The sequence below is a fragment of the Apostichopus japonicus genome, chromosome 11, assembly GCF_037975245.1.
Source record: "Apostichopus japonicus isolate 1M-3 chromosome 11, ASM3797524v1, whole genome shotgun sequence".
Classification (NCBI taxonomy): Eukaryota; Metazoa; Echinodermata; class Holothuroidea; order Aspidochirotida; family Stichopodidae; genus Apostichopus; species Apostichopus japonicus.
Window position 1 is genome coordinate 12,483,804 of NC_092571.1, and position 13,448 is coordinate 12,497,251.

Here is a 13,448-nt window from a genome sequence, read left to right on the forward strand (position 1 = left end):
GCAAGGCAGTTTCACGAAATTTAAACTATCAGCAAAGCAAACGAATAGGCGCGCGTAAATGCGCTTGTGTGTATCATCATTAAGTGTATACGAACGCACAGTATAAAGCCATGTTATTAAAAGCATGCGAGTGCCGGCGGGCGCGTGCTCTGGCTTCACATTTTTATATGTGTGTACGAAGAACAGACGTAATAATAATTGGTTATCAAATGATGAGCTCTACAACGAAACCAACCAAACACCTTGGTCATCGATAGTCGCACATAGAAGATTGAGATTTTTCGGTCATGTAGCAAGACTCCAAGAGGACGCTCCAGCAAAGGTTGCTTTAAGAGAAGCACTGAGACATACTGCTAAACCAGTTGGAAGGCCCGTGACTACATTGTTTGGAAAAATAAAGTCGCAATTCAAGGACATTAATATTGACAATTTCGAAGAAGCAATAAACCTTGCGCAAGATCGTGATACGTGGCGGAGGTTAATCACTGAGCATGTCGGATAGACGAGACTCAACTTACTACTACTACTAAGAACAGACGTTAGTATACTAAAGCATAGTAAGTTGACGACGAGCGCGTCCTAGTTATATTGTCATTCTGCCCGATACGTGCTAATAAAAAGAATAAAAATAAAGTCACAATTTAAGGACGTTAACATTAACAATTTCGAGGAAGCAATAAACCTTGCACAAGATCGCGATACATGGCGGAGGTTAATCACTGAGCATGTCGGATAGACGAGACTCGACTTACTACTAACTGTTGATTCGATCTTACGTCACTGAGAACTAACAACAGAGGGGATCAGTTTGTGCGTTCTAGGCTTTGGACCAATCAAGTGTTTCCAAAGTAAGGTTTCTACGTCACAGAGAACTTATCACTGCAGGGCCGTCTTAAGAGATCACCGGGCCCTGGGCCCGGCAATTGAGCGGGGCCCCTCAATCAAGTGAGTTCGAAAAAAAAGTTGGGTGAATAACTGACATCCCTGACATCCGCTCAACATAAACATGCCTGCATTTACCACCCCTCCCTATGCCGCGCATAAAGCATAAAACTTTAGCTGAATAACATACGTGATATATCTAAAAGCTGAAATACATTATAAAAGAGTAATCTTCCAGTTGCCCTCCATCCCTTCCCTAACAATACTGGACTCACCATTTGTAACACCCTTGTGTTGAGTCTTTCAACTGAAAGGGGGGGGGTGTTGGCGGTTTAACACTATCTAACGCAACATAGTCGCCAAGAAAATGAAGTATTTTTAAGGGAGGGCCCGAGGAATATAAACTGATAGCATGCTCCTCATGGTGAAAGATAATTGCACCTATAAGGTGAATTGAGTGTACTGTTAATGGTAGGAGACTGTGGCGTAGGAAGGTACTTCTGAGTGGGGGGGGGGCTGAAGACTGATGGGCGGCATGGGGGAGGGGGTGTCCCCCTCCCCTTTGGATTTTTTTGCATTTCCAGGTGGCCTCAGATGCAATTTGGTACAATATAGCACACTTCAACACCCACTCCATTTTGTAAATAATTTTGCATTTTCACCTGGCCTTAGATGCAATTTGGTGCTCCAAATGAGATTTTTTTTCTCATTTGGAAATGAAAAAAGGGGTTTTCAGACTTGCGAAGCGGGGGGGGGGGGCGGAATGATACTTCCGCCCTTCCATATTTTCACTGGGGGCTGGCGCCCCCAGCCCCTGGCTCCTACGTCCTTGGTAGGAGAGACTAGCGTAGGTTCTTTTTTTTGACCAACTAGACCGGTTTCTGCTCTCAAACTTTATATGAGCTTCATCAGTTGTATAGCCTTTGAATATTTTATATTCGGCCTGGGCGTCTCGTTCTCAAAATGCATCTATTTTCTGTGCACGAGCTTTTATGGACTCATAGTGCAGCTATAAGAGCATCTAAAAGAGCTTCGTGTGAATCTTGAGAGCCAGCTGATTCTTCGTTAGTACGAAACCTTGAGTTAACAAGTAAATCTTTGAGATTTTGGGCCATTTTGTAGGCTAGAATCGGTCCTTTTGGAAACAGTTTGAATAATTCTGCGTGTTGCGAGATTAAGTGCCAATATTTCAAAAGTGTTTTTTTTTTTCAAATGCGTGGTTTTGATATGGGGTGTATATAAGTGAGCTTGAACACAAGTGGTGGTTCCTTTTGTTTAGGTTTGGTAGTGAGGTATTGCCCACGGTTTTCAAATTTTCGTGGCTGAGGCAATTTCCTCTTTCTTATAGTTACGGAGTAACAGTTTCTCTGTGTGAGCCTTCGGGGCATTGTATATTCCAGGGTTGCCAACTCAGATTCGAATATTTAATGTCAAACTCTCAAGTGTTTCACCAACTCTCGTCACAAGTATCGAGTTCAATCAGGCATTATGGTTTATTCAATAAGTTTTCCTCCCAGATTAAGACAGGGTTACTACGGTTGCGGGGCCCCTGACATCGCGGGGCCCTGGGCCAGGGCCCAGTGGGCCCATGCGTTAAGACGGCCCTGTATCACTGTGCAACGAAATTGTAAGGATACATGTACAGTACAGTAAAAACACACATCATACTTACTGATACGTTTACTTATTGTGCACGTATAGCGAACTATCTGAAGAAAATATTTTACACGGTGATTATTAAATGGCTGCTGGTGATGTTATTTTCATCGTTGCTTTCATATTAATTTGGATCTTTGGGATATTGCCTTGGAAAGGTCGAAAAGGTAAGATCATGTAGTTCATTTTCAAGACTGTTAGGCGCCGGATCTCCGAGGTGTGCTGGTTACAATATGGCCATAGGTGGCGAATTCCCTGTGTTCCTTAACGTTCTTGCGTTGCGTTGTACATGACATAGTACGAAATAAAAAAGATACCTTAAATCTTATACTAGTTAGAAATTACTTTTTAAAGTACAGTATATACAACCAGTTGGGATAATTTCCTAACGCTAATACCTCTCTAAACTGTTCTCAGATGTCGTGCTTCAAAGCACTGGTATTGACAGTACAAACAGTTCCTAACCTTGATATGATAGAAACATGATATTGGTACTGCTCGTACTGACAATAGGAGTGCTCTGGGAAGCGGGATATGACACTATACAGTATAGAAAACAATTCCAAACTTGGTCGTATACTAGTAGCTAAATTAATGAATAATCCAGAATTACAAGGATAAAAGCTGCGCCTTTGGCTACGTTCAAAGTGTATTGTACTTTGAAGAAAACATGGTTGGATGATGTGTTTAGAATTGAATGTTGATTTCAATAAATAAAAACAAAAGGACACTGGAAAACATCAGGGCCACTATATACAAATCTTTCCGACCATGTGGTCAACTGGGTCTTGAAATCTTCTTGACTATAACACATGCATAAACATGGATGTATATGCTATATTTAAGTACAAACGTTTATATGTTTCAGGAACCCCTCGTCCAGGTAAACAAAATGCAAGGCAGCGGATAATGACGAGACGATCTAGCGATCGGGCTGTGAGACTGCAAACGATATCTTGATGAAATTGAGGCTCGAAAAAGTGCCCAACGTTTAAAGGCTGGGAGGAAGCAGAAATCACGATCGTTTTGCAAGAAATCTGGCCTTGATAAGAAACAGCTTGGAGAAAAGAAAGATGCGCTAACATTGTCATTTTTGGAACTCCCCGTACAGGCAGTGGCGAAACTATGAGCCTGGGGCCCCCAGCTCCTGGCCCAAAGGGGCCCACTATCAGGAGGTCCAAGCAAGGGCGTCCGCAGAAATGTTCACAAGCGGGGGGGGGGGGGGGGATCAGTAGGTCATGTAGGTGTATCTCATTACTTGATACTATCTAAGTGGAGCGCCACCATCAGTTAACGCGGAGCGTATCACGATTTTTTTTTTTGGCCAAAAAATACTCCTAGATCGTCGGAAAAGACACTTCCCGGACGTTTCAAGTTGCATTTACACATCGGTTATTTTTAGATCTCATGTCTTTAGGATTTTGACTTTCAATAATTTCAGTAATGTATTATGGGTCCGTATGCAATGAACATAACTAGAGAACTGTTGGTTGGGTGAATTTGGCCCTCAACACCACGTGTACGGTACGGGCGTGATAACGAATATAAAGTTAGCTGGTATAAGGTTTTGGTTGATAAATAACAGTATAAAGTTTATGCTATTTAGTTATAATTTCACTCTTCCATATCTGTTAGTCTTATTGGTCAATACAAAAAATTACAGAATAGTTTAGACAATATGTAATGTGTTTGTGCTTATTTGTTTGTATGTAGGCTATATGCGTTTTATGCGCTTTCCTCCGGATCCCTTCATGCATTTAACTATCAAACAGTTCACTAATTTTAACCTAAGTGTATATTATTTTGAGACACAAAAGCTACTATTTCTTGTTCATATGACAGCTGCTGACTTGATGGTGTTAGCAGAAAATATTCATAAAGTCATCGGGACCTCCAAGAATGACGAGACCATCGAAACAGATTCTACCACAGCGGTAGAGAAAACCACGAATGTTAACACTGACGCGGAGGTTGAGACAATTGCAGTTGCAGACATAGAAACCGAGTTGAAGTGGACTACCGAGGTTGAAACGACTACCAATAAAGTGGTTGACACCGAAACCGAGTTGAAGTGCACTACCGAGGTTGAAACGACTACCAACGAAGAGGTTGACACCGAAACCGAGTCGAAGTGCGCTACCGAGGTTGAAACGACTACCAACGAAGAGGTTGACACCGAAAGTGCGCTACCGAAGTTGAAACGGCTACCGACGAAGTGGTTGACACTGAAACCGAGTTGAAGTGCGCTACCGAGGTTGAAACGACTACCGACGAAGTGGTTGACACCGAAACCGGGTTGAAGTTCGCTACCAAAGTTGAAACGACTACCTACGAAGAGGTTGATACCGAATCCGAGTTCGAATCGGAGTTGAACTCCACCACCAAGGTTGAAGCGACTGCCAAAGATTGGGTGGAAGCCGACATCGTGGTTATATCAACCATGAAGGCTAAAACTCCTGCCGAAGAGGTCGGTAACAACCCCGAGGTAAATCCCAGCGGATATTAAAGCCACTCCGGTGCTTCTTCATTCTGTTAATCGTGTCATATAAATATACAGATTTAATTACAAATTAATCATTCAGTTCTAAGGATAGATGTTTACTCTATTGTTAGTACCATTTCATTAAATAAAAACATAGTCCTACGGTGGACAGTATCTCACCAATGGCTGTACTTCAACATCCGGAAGACTTATTTTTTAAAAGAATCATTGTCACGATGTTTACTTTAATCATTTAGATATTACATAATTATGTGCTTTATAACCCATTTTAATTGCTTTAAAACAGGTACAAACACCTAAGAAAGGAGGTGGTACACGAAACCGAACATATTTCAAAAAGAAGACACCAGGAAATATTACAAATAAACAACAAAGGGACAAGAAAAATAAAGAAACAAGGAAAATTGGTCATCAACAGAAAGCCAGAACAACGAAATATCAGAAACAAAACGGCGAGAATTCTACACATCTCCTTACCAGGTAACGGTACAAGCAATGAACTCTCCTAGACCAAGGAGTATACTTTAAGAATATCCTATAGGTAGAAAACTCATCATATTCTTATCAAGTTTAGTTTTTAAATACCCAGTTGTTCAGTTTCCCTAAGGAAATATAAGTTTTTAAATGTTCTTTCTTAATCCAGAATCAATCACACAAACCTCGAAGATATCGAGTAGCAACGACACCAGCACTACCGACACAACTTCAATGGCAGGTTCAAGTATTTTACAAGAAAACTCTGAATAACACCAAGAAATTCAGACAAAACGTGGTGAGAGCTCTATCTGCTGACCATCTTGAGACCATCAACTTGACCGTTGCTCTCCCGCATCATGCAGACATCCAAAATACAGACGCCTCCAGCCAAGAAGCATTAAGATTTGCCACTGGAGAGCAATCAACTACATGCCATCAAACCAACAGCCCTACCAGAGCAGAAATGACTGCTGAAACAAACAAATCAGAAAATTATAAAGTTTCGTCTCAGCGATTTGTTCATAACTCTGTGCGACAGGAAGTTAATATCAAGAAAATCATTAGAGATGGACGGAAACAAGGAGAATTGAAGAAAAGGGCATGCGAACAAAACGTCAGGGTACGTCAGACCGAAAATGTCATGTAGCTTCAAAGTTTGTCTGTAAGATCCATGAAACGGTTGTGCTTTTATTTTGTTTTGGTCGTTTTGGGGAGCATAGAGGTTGCCCATCCTGTGTGTGGGTGTGGGTGTAGGGAGAGAGAGACGTACTGGGGATAGGTGGAGCTATGGAGGAGTCGCTTGTAAATCATTTAAAGCCAAGACATAGCCAGAACCTCAGTTTCCGCTATCCCACTCCTCGTGGTTACAGAAATAATTGACGGGCTACATTCTCTTCGGACAAAATCCTGATCGTAAATGACTAAGCATTAGCTAGAATCATATATGTATCTTCCTATTAATGAGCTGATGTGTAAAATTGTTTTCCGTGCATGTTGATTGCAGAAAGTTGACGGAGATGTCGGTGAGGAAGAACGATTGTGCAATAAGATCGAAGACGAAATAAAGAAAGCACTGAAGATCTTTGAATCCAAAGATAGCAATGTAACAGCCAATCAAAGCAAGAGAGAGAACACACACGTCACAATAGCAGCCAATCAAAGCAAAGAAAAGAAGTTTGGCGAAAAAAGAGAGGAAGCTGTTAATAAAAAGAGATCGAGACATCTTGCCAGAAGAAAGAAGCAAAAGGTGAGGATGGAATATATATATATGTAACAGTGGTAACCCTTATCGATGGACTTGGCAAAAGGTGACGAGCGCCATCTATTTTACTTTACTACTTTTTATGAGAATCATTTGCTACAACAACAACTACTTTTTGTGAATGGTCTAATCATCCTTTTTACGGAGCCATTCTTTTGCATGACAAGAACATATTATATTCAGGGTAAGCTTTCATTCGTGATTGTGTGTTAGGATTTAATTGCAGAGTGATGAAGAGTGTATTTGATTTCGAAATTGCTGTCAATTAAGTAACTTAAGTAACTTGCCTGTCACCGTAGATCGCCATTCACCACCGTGCTGTCCTAACGCACGTGTGTTGTGGGGCCTTGGCCTTGAAGTTATATCTTTGTAACAATGTGCACTACGTCGACCGTTATGTGTTTGCTAAGTTGTATACTATTAAGCTTATACTTATCCCTTTCGTTATTATCATAATCAGTGATGGATGATCAAACTTTGTAATAACCATGTTTCCTGGAGATGGGTGAAGGTGTAAATTAGTATTAAAATGTAATATCAGACCTGAGAGATCTATAATCTCCTTAGCAACCCAATTGTTAACATGAAGTTGGTCACATGACATGTCACCTGATATATTATTCTTTTTATTTCCTAAAGTGATTTGTTTTAATTCTTTTTGTTGAAGTAATTGAGATTGTTGGTTTCATTTAGTGCTTTGCTATGACCAAGGGCGGCGGAACCGGGGGGGCACAGGGGGCACTTGCCCCCCCACTTTTCCTCAGGTTAAAAATGTGCCCTTTTTCTACATAAAAATTGAGGTGTCTCAAGTTAGCAAGAGGCCAGGGAACCAGAATGAACACTCGGGAAGGGCCGTTTCCGGCCATCTGAGGGGTTTGTAAAACCAAAAATTTTCTTGTACGCTCCGCGCCAACCGATGGTGGCGCTCCGCTCAGATAGTCGTGCATATAACTTTGCAAATCCTGGCTACGCCCCTGACTTTTAATGAATTTCTATGGGTCAAACTCAAAGCTATTTCGAATGGAAAAAATTGGATAAGATATTAACAAGGAATAAACTCTAATTCGGAAGATTCCTACATTAGCAACTAGCATGATTTCACCTCATTTTGTCTCAAAAGAAAACTTGTTCCTTGTTTTCCAATTTGCACATTGGATATTGCAGTGCTAGTAAGCATATTTTCCTTGAGGGGGGGGGGGGGGGCATTGATGGAGTGATGTGTATAAGCAAATAAGATAATACAATAAGAGTTATAAAGGGTACTAAATATAAGGCTGCATCAGTCCAATCGAATTTCTGCAAAGTGCCCTTTGATGTCGGTGCCCCCCCAGATTAAAAGTGCTTCCGCCGCCCTTGGCTATGACCAACATCTGAGAACAATGAAACAATATTCAATTAAGTAAGAACAATACTCAATATTTATGACTCTTCGTCACTCATGTATTGTTTCTCAGTGCACATTTAATTTACATTAATTATCCATGATAAGTAATTACCTTAATCTTGTATTTATGATCCATTTGTTTTGTCTTTGCAGGGTTTTATTTCTTATTGTTGTTTGTTGTCCACCGAATAAACACGATAGCAACATGAACCTGTGTTTTGGTCATTACATATATATATGTGCGTAATACATATGATGTTGGGTCGTTGATATTGCGGTGGCCTCCAAATTGGCTGAATAAACGAAATTTTGATTAAAATAGAGAGGAGAGAAAGGTAAGCTTCATAAACGAGCCTGGTTTACCATAATATTAAACTAATCAGAAAGGAGTTTAAATTGGGTCTTCTCAATATATTTATTAGATGTTGCATCAAGCATTTTGTCAAATTAGTTATGCTTACATTTAGTTCATTTGGGAAATGTCGATTAATCATTCCAAGGCACATTAATTTGGATAACTTATGTTTATAGATTGTATCAGTAGGCAGTTGGCTGTGGGCCTTTAGACGAAATTTAATGGATTTATTTTGACAATGTGTTTTACTCACCAGGAAAGAAAGAGGGCAGCAAAGTCTTTAAAGGAGGCAGCAACAACTGTAGACATTGATCAGCGCCCTCTATTTGTCACAGAACTACCCGAGGAAACAGAACCCTGTTTGCTTGGGGAAAATGTGAAGATATGTTAAAGGAAAGAAGAGAACGTGTTCAACATCTGTATAATTAGTCGAGGATAAAGGAACTTGTAAAGAAGAGCAAAACGCAGATCAAAAAAAAAAAAAAAAACCCCCGAGGAGAAGCCATCATTTCAGTGGGAGAAAAAACTACAACAATGGATTCAGATAACCACAATGTAAGAATACAGGCAGTACAATCAATTGTATTTAACGTCCGAAATAACTGAACATGATCTGTTGATAAGAGGGAAGGGGTGGGGGTGAAAGTTCTTAAACAGGTTAAAGAGTAGAAACAGCGGAAAGGTGTTTAAACACATAAAACAAATATTTATATTCAGTTGTTTATTCCTTAGGATATCGCTAGAGTCGACAATCCATCTGCAAGTCAGACGTCTGGGGCTTGCTACCTTCGGTAATTAGACACTAGTGTACAGTCAATACATACAGCTATGGTCAATACACACACGACAGTGTACAAGCGATGGACATCTCAGGTCCAGATAAAGATAACAAGGTATCACGTTGCATTACTGTCTGCACTTTGTAGCGATAAGCAGAAAACTTCACTTGCAAATAACGGAAAGTTAACTTTTCAGAGCGCGGCACGCGGTTTGGGGCGAGTCTTCAATGCCTTTTTTTTAAGACTTTTCATAAAACTTCCCGATACGAATGCCTAATTGTAATACTAAGTAACGGACAAAGTATACTTCCGCCCCCGTGTTTTCAGGTGTCGCCCCCCCCAGACCCCCGCTTCCTACGCCCTTGGATGAAGGTACATCGCTGAGTATAGGCTACAATGCTCAGACGATATCTGAAGGTCTCTTTCATATTAGCTGAATTACCAATCTAATTTGTGTAGTTTAATTTAAGCTCGCTTATATGGTGTTACCTTTGACTGGTTACCGTACTCATCCAAGCCTAGCAAATACATTAGTTAAACGTAATTTGTTTTTTTAAACTGATAAAAGAGATAAAACTAGTTTTGTCATTATAAACCACTCAAGTATAACATACAAAATATGACATCAGTGTGTTATACTTAAAACTATGGAACGCCTGAAGGGCAAATCACAGTTACTTGTGTTTATATGTGCTTAATATATAACTTATCTCAAACATAACGACAATTAACGTCAAATATATCCATTTACTGTATTAGCATCAAGGGGGAAATCCGTGAATATTGAGATGTTTGGGAGGGAGGGGGGGGGGGGTGGTCAGAACATAGATCTCTCTTCTATAAGCTAACATGGATGATTGGGTTTGTGACGTCTTTAAAGAGAGTAAAAAAAAGGTTCTTTAGGAAAATTCTAGCAATTTGAAGCAGGCTTAACTATGGGCACAATACTCTTCACCTTTAAATCTGATTTATACACATAGCCTATATAATAATTTCACTAATATCACTGCTGATATTCTGCTATACTGTTACATGTTTGTTAGATATATAATGACTTGAAATAAAATGAATGAAATGTTAATATATTGGTCAGTGACATCTTTTTTTTGAATTTCATGGGTGGAGTCAAGCCCGACAAGGTGTGATGGGAGGGGTCAATTAGGGGGGAAGGCCGGAAAATATGGGATGAAAAATAAGATATCTTATTTTCATGTATACGGCATGAAAACAGAAGACTTCAAGAAGTGGGACCGGTGACATATTCCTCATTCCCCTAGCCCACACCCCCCCCCCCCGCTCGGAGCTCGACCTAGCTCTCGACGTCACTTGAGAGGCCGATAGAGGGCGTCGGGCGATTTGTCACTGACAGTGTTGTAGGTATCGAGACCGCTGTTACTGGTACTGGTCTCGAACCTCAGTTGTTTCTGAAGTATGGTTAATTTCACTCGGGGGAAATATGAACACGAATTGAAACTTTTATCTTTTGGTGACACTATGGCATCGCTCTTTGGACAAAAATGGTAGTCCCTTATCGCAACCCCCCCCCCCCCCGCCCGAGATAATGTAATGCAATATTTCACCAAAACATATTCTCATATGAATTACCGTAGGTTTAGAGGCTAATGGCCTTCGAAAATAACCTCAACCCGCCACTCTCCAACGGTAGGAACATGATTGTGACGTCACGTATCCACTTGGCGTTCCATATATCCCATAGAGACGCTCGGTACACACGCCTATTTGCCAAACGTACAGGTGTTATAGTAAGACCTCAAAAACACTCGAAAGAAGATTTTTGCCATTCCAAATTCCTCACACTGATTAAAACTTGTGTTGTTTCGATCCATTCTTTATGGGTAAAGTTGACTCATTCACATCTTTATGAGTAAATAACTTGAGGTAAATGCGAACGAAACCTGTATTGTATTGATTACTTACCGGTTTTAAGTACCGAAAATTCTGTTCACTGCATGTAGTTAAATAAACTGTGCTTGACTTCTCTACGCGGCACGGTTATAAAGTCATATTACTATATATTTTAGTTTAGTGGCATTCACGTTAGTAAATGCTCAGAAATATATCGCCACACTGCAGGATATAGGAAGGTTTTCTTTGTTTCAATTGGAAATAGGACCCAACGAGAGAAGACCTTGAAATAATTTAGGCTGTCTACACAAGTCAATCTCTGACGTCACAATCATGCTGGTATTGGAAGGTGACAATTTTGGGAACTTGAGGTAAGTTGCAAATATTCTTTTTCTCTCTACGTATGTTTATCAGATATGTATATACTTTGGTGTAGTGTTGTTGTGTATTTTTTCGGGTTATCTATCATTAATTTGAACAACCTCTGAACCAAAATCCGTCACAAAAAGATTTGTTGTTCATATTTGCCCAATGCACAACTCCATACTAAATGTTTTCATATTGCTTGAGAGTTTTGCATTGCCTTAATGCACTAACAGATCAGAGAAACTTAACTGATGGTGGTAAATATGTTCAGCACTTCAATACTCTACGACTGGAATGTTCACAACAGATTGTATAACTCACACAAAAAAACTATACGAGGCACTTTGGTTTCCACGTTAAAAATGAACTTGAACCAACGCATTAAAAGGTTGCCAGAGTCGATAACAAATCTAAACAGTTATCATTCAGTATAAAATCAAGCCTAACCCTTTTCACATACTCCTTTTATGTTGTTACAAATAGCCTACATCATTTCCATATTTTTCCAGGTAATGAATATAGCCTAATCGACTCGCCATTCTTTTATATACGAAAAATTTATTTTTCGTTTTTATTTCAAAACAGAGGTAGGCGGGGTGGGGGGGGGTGATAATTATGTGCTATAGTATATAACCATGTAAGGGGTCTGGGGGTAAAGGCTAAATTTAGGCGTCGAATGGTGTATTCATAGGCGTATTTAGACCATAAATCAGGTGTACGTTAGCAGTGGCGGAGCTACTGTAGGGGTATTGGTCGGGGGGCGAGAATGGTCTGTAGGGGCGCTTTCGACACTATCTAAGCGGAGCGCCACCACAGGTTGGCGTGGAGCGTACAGAATTTTTTTGAGTAAAAATACTCCCTAGATCGCCGGAAATGACCCTTTCCGGGCCTGGCTAATTTGCAGATAAACGAAGAATAAAAAGGTGTCATCACCAAATTACACCAACAACATGTGACAAATGTCAATAGGTAGATGAGAGCGGAATAAAAAAGTCAATAATCGCGAATAAGTAAAAAGTGGTAAAGAGCTGAAAAGGGCGCCAGCAGTCCATTTGAGTCTGTCGGGGGGGGGGGGGGCATCCGCCCCCTGACTGTATGGACGCTCCGCCACTGTACGTTAGTAGTTCTAAACGCAATGTTGTGCTAATAAATACTTCGTGCGAGGTTGAAAAAGGAAGAAGGGGAGGGGGGGGGGTTGGGACACCCGTGGTGTAGTGGTCCAATTATTTCCCGGCCGAGTGAAAGGAAAATTCCTGAACCATGTTTACTCCGACTGATGATGGGAGGTGGAGAATGGACCCGGCACGTTCCCTTTATGCGCGCCATTGACGTCCCTCATACGTGTTCGAGAGGGAGGGTCCAGGGGACAATTTTGTCACGGTCACCTTTTGAAGACGCCGTAAGTTTGTGGTACATTCATGGACGTATGAGAATACTGTATTATTCATCCCATATTTACCCAGTCTCGTTTCTACCTCCACCTGACCCCTTCTTGTCGGCCCTTCCCCCTCCTCTCAACAAGCCTGTTTATATGACTCATAAGGTCCCGAGTTCGAGTCACTCCAATATTAATGTATGTCGTCCAGTTACAGAGTTGTAGTCAATTGACAATCATGGACGTTAAATACGAATCTAAGAGACTGACTTTGGTCAGCTTGCAGCTTTGATAAGCCAATGATGGCTTCTTCGCGAGTTCCTGCTTGCAGAAGGATCTAAAATACATAAAATACGTATGTATATGTTTAATATTTATACCTTTCACTTAACATTGTCGGCAATATCGGAGTGTATAGCGGAGTGTATAGCCTAGTGGTTAACGCCGGCGTCTCCCAGTCATGAGATCCCCGGTTCGATTCCCCGCCGACAGCAATGTGTGTCGTCTGGCAAGGGTGTTGTTCAATAACAACTTCCTGACATGG